This window comes from Chrysochloris asiatica, unplaced genomic scaffold (genome assembly GCF_000296735.1).
Source record: "Chrysochloris asiatica unplaced genomic scaffold, ChrAsi1.0 scaffold00075, whole genome shotgun sequence".
NCBI classification, from domain to species: domain Eukaryota; kingdom Metazoa; phylum Chordata; class Mammalia; order Afrosoricida; family Chrysochloridae; genus Chrysochloris; species Chrysochloris asiatica.
This window is the reverse complement of record NW_006408593.1, coordinates 823,707-829,785: the sequence shown is the minus strand read 5'-3', so window position 1 is coordinate 829,785 and position 6,079 is coordinate 823,707. Positions and strand designations below refer to the sequence as shown.

The 6,079-nt window shown below is 42.8% G+C and overlaps 1 pseudogene; it reads right to left on the bottom strand.

The window, feature by feature from the left end:
• Nucleotides 1–2,958: 2,958 nt before the first annotated feature.
• Nucleotides 2,959–6,079, bottom strand: part of LOC102823718 — a 15,602-nt pseudogene continuing 12,481 nt past the window's right edge.

The following is a 6,079-nucleotide window of genomic DNA, read 5'->3' as shown; positions in this document are numbered from 1 at the left end:
AACTCATGGACTCCAGGAAATCAAGATGCAAAATGAGAATAAGAAAACCTTGGAGATGGAGTGGATGTAAAGAATGTGAAAAAAAAAAAAAATTAGTACTAAAAGCAGAAAAATAACATGATCAATGAGAATTATGTTTTGGCTTTGCATCTTATTCAGCAAGAGTAGTTTATATGAAAAATGACTGAGGAAGGAATGAGCAGTAAATGCCATAAAATATGTTCAATCATCAGTCTGGTAGAGGGAATTGGAAAGGAAATCTGCAGATGTCTGAGAAAGCTGCTAAACTGTGGATCCTAAGCAAAGATGGAGCCTTCAACAGAGTGTCAAACATTAGGGAGGAGAATAGCTCCAGGAATTCTAAAAGGAAAAATATATATATATCTGTATATGAGAATTATATAATACATGTTAACTTAACTTTATATGTTAGAGTCTTGGTGCGGTGCTGTGGATAAAGCATAAGGTTAGCAGTTCAAACTCACCAATTGCTCCTTGGAAACCCTATGTATGGTTGCCATGAGTTGGAACCAATTAGACAGGACTTAATACACACATTAACATGTTACAAAATATTTTAGATATTTCAACAGGTAAATGAGTCCTGGTGTTGTGGGTTAATGTCCTAGACTGCAAAGTCCATTTGAACTACAACATAGGTGGTTCAAGTTTACCAGCTGCTGTTCAGAAACCTGTACAAGGTCGCTATGGGTTGGAACTGACTCGATGGCACTTAACAACAACAGCAACAAAGATGAAATATGCCATCTGGAAAAAGAATTCCATTAGATTAATTGTCTGAAAAAATCTCTGTTAAATAATGACAAGGGTTAGCCTAGTTCAGTTTTTCAAATTCTGATTGAGCATACTTTTTACAAACAGAATAGTCTATGGAGATACTATGCTTTACACAATGTAACATACATAGTCTTTTGTCTTTGTGCATGTTATAAAACTTGGAGACAACTTATAACATTTTCTTTTAGAGAACAAAATAATGAAGATAATGCAAAGATATATCCTAGGAGAATGTGGCTATTTGTTATTTTTATTAAAATCATTTTCCATAATTTTTTTTTGGTTCAAATTAATGGTCTATTTCCATTTTTATGACTAGGTGAGGAGTACAGAGTGGACTATGTGGCCATAGTTTAAATGTAGCAAAGAAAGACTTGTTCTATGTACAGTGAAGATGATAAAGGGGCTCATTTTAATATTTACCTTTTCTTATCTGCAGCATCCAAATAAGAAATGTTAACATCCATTTTCCCTATTTTAATTCAAGATGAATGACCAGCTACTTAAGAAGTCCAGACATGTAAAACTGAAAACATCTGAAATGGGTGTCAGCAGTGGTATGTATTAGTCAACTGGTGGAGTGAGCTCCGGAAACCCAGGAATCATTGAAATATGAGGAAAAATAGCATTTATATAAAGTCTGGAAGGAAGGTAACTGCCACTACGTCCAGTCTGAGGTGTCCCACTGATGGAAGCTGAGCCGCTCCTCCCTCCTGGACATTAAGCAGAAGATAATTTATTTTATTCAAACTGACTGGAAGTGACCCAAACAGTTGAAGGAGGAATCACACTGTTCTCTCCACATGAGGAAGGCAGCATTCCCCTGGTGCCCAGGAAAGGAGACTCTGTGCAGAGTTTTGCTCCTTCAGAAGGCTGAACTGAAGTCTGGTTGTTACTAGCAAAGCTAGAGTGGCCCTTCCCACCTGTGAAGGCTGCTGGTTTGACTGGAGGCCCAGTGAAGAAGGAGGGTCAGGTGGTGGAGACAGGCTCGGTCACCTCCAGGGAGGCCCGGTTACCTTGGCAAACAGAGGTGTTTTCTGAGCTCCCTGGGGGGAGGAAGGAGGTAGGAGATGTCACCATACTTTGTCAACCAAACTCATGGAGCAGTCCAGAGCCCAAAGTGTCACAGCCCGCAGGACCAGAAGAAAAGCTTCTGAGACCAACTGTCAAGTGATCCAGTTGACATTAGGTGGGGTCCAAGTTGTTTAAAATAAGGGACAGAAGGAACCTTGGCAATAGTGTGGAAGTGAGTGGCCAGCAAGGCTGCTGGGGCTGCTACCACCTCCCAGTCCCTATGCTCAGGAGGACGGACATGAGCTCACAGGGGAACTGAGGACAAAGTACATGTGGTAAGCACAGGATGAATTTTATCAGAAAACGTGGACCACCTGCCCAGCCTGCATGTTCTGCACCAGGCAAACATCTTTTGGGGCCTGGAGGAGGTTCCTGAGAACAGTAGGTGGTGTAAACGTGGGGTATGACAGCAGTGTTCAGGGCTATATCTGGGCTACTGAGAAGAACGGGCTTTACTGCACATTTGTTGTTGAGGGGACTGGGTTTCCCTGTAGAGAGAGGCTCTCTGGATCAGCAGAACCACCATGCATCAATGAAAGACCTTGACGTCAGGAAAGAAAGAGTCTGGCTGGGTCTTCCTAGAGCCTCCATGCATGCAGCTGGGGACAGAGCTTGACTTGGTCATAATGTAGTGGGCAGATCTGCTCGCTTACAGCGCAGTGCCCGTTCCTCCGTGACACCGATGGCAGGAAGCTGGGTTATGGAGAAATTTCTCAGCAAACTTGCAGGTTCCAGAAAGAGGCTACAACTACTACTCTCAATTTCACGTGGTGGGCCAGCCAATAAGCCACAAGAGATCCAGGAGAAGGGACTTTGAGATCAGAGGCTGAAACGGCAGGCAGACCACCTCTGACAGAGCAGCATAGGTGGCAACCCTGGTCAGGAAAGGCTCCTAGAGAGAAAAAGATCTAAGAGGGGGTTGGAAACAGACAAGTCGGTGACACATCAGGCATTGGTTTTGAAAGAGTCTTTCTGAGCTCAGGAAATTGGAGGCAGATAACCCACAGCTTCAATAGAGGGTTGCAGGAAGAATCCAGTCTCACTGCCTCGCTGTCCATGCGTGTCTCCTGGGTAGCACAGTGTACCTTATATATAAACGGGGTGGTACCACTTGTGGTTGATCTTTTTCCTACCTGTTGGGCAGGTGTTGGAATTTTTAAAGGCATCATGGAGGCACAGGCTGCAGAAGACATGGCTACATTCAGTGGAAATGATGAGACATCCGTTCTGCACAATCTCTGAGTACTCATCCACGCAGACTGGACAACTGACAGTGCTGGAAGGACTGAGTCCTATGGTGCCCTCCTCCCTGGTGTTTCTAGGAGTGTGTGTGCTCTGGATGAGTCGTCATTGTCACTGATGATGACACAGCTGTCAGTGTGGCCTGGTGCAGTCTCCTTGCTGTTCTCCAGGGCCACCGCCTTTCTTCAACAGTCATAATAGAGTCGTTGTGGGTCAGGTCGACAACCACAGGCTCCAAGGACTCACAGGTGAGGTCCACTATTTTATCGCCAGACAGCCTGATTCTGGTGGTCCTCTAAAGATACTAGTAAGGGGTTCACCACAGCAATTCTTCAGATGTTAAGTGTCACGTGCCATTCTAAGTGTATCTCGATATCCGTCGGTCACCTCTTCGTGCACTGTGGCCATTGGGCTCTAGACAGTGGGGCTTTCCATAAATTCTGTGGGTTCTGCTTCCATAGCCATCTCAGGTGTGGAGGGAGCTTCTTGGGTTTGTTTCTGGGCTTGTCTAGAATTTATTGTTCTACCACTATGCTTTCTTGTATTCCTATGCTCTTGACTCCACTTACAGAAGCAGTGGCCCTCTGTCCTGGGGTGGGCAGGGAGGTGAACCTTGTCAGCCTTTCTCTCATGCCTGCTGGTTAATCATTTGCCAGCTTGCAGAGAATCTTGAGCCAGGGAGATTTTCGGTATTTTCAGGTCTTGCAGTTGGTTTATTCCGGCTCCTCCACCACCAGGGCATTCTGAGGAGGAAGAACCTTCGAAGGCAGCTGAGTAGAACTCCACAAACAAGACGCCCCCGCCTAATCACCTTCCAAAATATTTTTAATTGAATATTGAGTTTCTGGTCTCACTGCCTTTCCCTATGTGACATTCAAAAAGATTTATGAAATTCATCCAACAGTTAGTATTGAGTGATATCCAACACTCACTGCTGGCTTACTCACTTGCAGAAAACTTAGAACTAAAATGTGTTATCACATTATATATAGAATTTGTTGTTGTTGTTGTTGTTAAGTACCATGGAGTCGGTTCCGACTCATAGTGACCCTGAACAGGGTTTCTGAGGCTGTAAATATTTACGGGATCAGACTGCCTCATCTTTCTCCCATGGAACAGCTGATAGTTTCGAACTGCCAACCTTGAGGTTCGTAGACAGATTCGTAACCACTATGCTACCAGAACATTTACTCAATATAAATTAAGATAAATAAGTGAAAAAATTTTTTATTTCATTGGCAAATCCTGCACTAGTTCCTCAATGTTTTAGAAAAATAGAAATACAAATGTAATATCTATTAGTTACACTAAGATTTGAAGAGTTGTGAAGACAACCCCTCCAAATAGAACCCTATAACTTATAAGAATACTGCTAATCATGATAACAATACTTATCACATATATAATGGGTCCTAGATACTACTCTAAGGAAATTCATATATTAATAAATTGAGTTTTCGCATTAATAAATTACAATACAGAAGTGTAATGATAAAATAATATTGTTGTTGTTGTTAAGTGCCGTGGAGTCGGTTCCGACCCATAGCGACCCTGTACAGGGTTTCCAAGGGTGTAAATCTTCACGGGAGTAGAAAGCCTCATCTTTCTCCTGCAGAGCGGCTGATAGTTTTGAACCACTGACCTTATGGTTCGCAGCTTGATTTGTAACCACTATGCTACCAGAGCTCCTTTAGACATCGTTATATTGTGTTGGGTGATGGAGATGGTGCTATGTTGTCAAGTCAGTTCTAAATTATAGTGACCTGCATTGGGGTCCCAAAGGTGTAATTTTTTACAGGAGCAGAAAATCTTTACAGGATCCTGCATAGTGCTTCCAAGGCTATATATCTTTATGGGAATCTTATCTTTCTTCTAACATTATGTATAACTCGGCATAAAACTGAATATTGTTGTTTTTGTTACCGTTATGTGCCGTCCCATAGTGACCCTGTATAGGGTTTCCGAGGAACAGCTGGTAAGCTTGAACCACTGATCTTGCAGTTCAAACAGCTTTGCAGTCTGACACATTAACCCACAGCCCCACACCAGGACTCCAAAACTGAACGTTGTTGTTATGTGCCGTGGAGTCAGTTCCGACTTATAGCGACCCTGTACAGGGTTTCTGAGGCTGTAAATCTTTACAGGAGCAGAAAGCCTCATCTTTCTCCTGCGGAACATCTGGTAGTTTCTAACTGATGACCCTGAAGTTAGCAGCCCGATTTGTAACCTTAAAACTTAACATTAGAGAGATGCAAATCAAAACAACAATGAGATATCATCTCACACCAGCAATAATAGTGAAGTTCAAAAAAGTAGAAGACAATAAATACTGGCTAGGGTGTGAAGAGACTGGGACACTCCTACGTTGCTGGTGGGATTGCAAAATGGTCCAGCCACTCTGGAAAACAGTATGGCACTTCCTCAGAAAGTTGGAAATAGAAATACATTATGATCCAGAAATCCCTCTACTCAGTATTTATCCACAAGAAATATGAGCCATACATGAGTAGATATATGCACATCAATGTTCATAGCAGCACTATGAACAACAGCAAAAATATGGAGACAGCCTAAGTGCCCATCAGTGGGAGGATGGATAAACAAACTTTGGTAGATACACACAATGGAATATTATGCTATCTTGAAGAATAACAAGGAAGCTGGAAGCCACTGCATAACATAGATGAACCTTGAGGCCATCATGCAATGTGAAATTAGTCAGTCACAAAAGGAGAAATACTGCATAGGACCATAATTGTAAAAGCTTAAGAAAAAATATTCATACTAAAAGGGGAAAAATAATTTCTTTGTGGGTTATCAGGATGTAGGGGATGGGGTGAGGGGAGGGAGGGGAAAGTGAAGCACAGGGTAGGGAATAGACACAGGATACTTTGGGTGTTGGGGGAGGGCAATACACAAGAAAGGGGAGGGGAATGGAAGAACAAGGCAGATGGGAGAACATTTA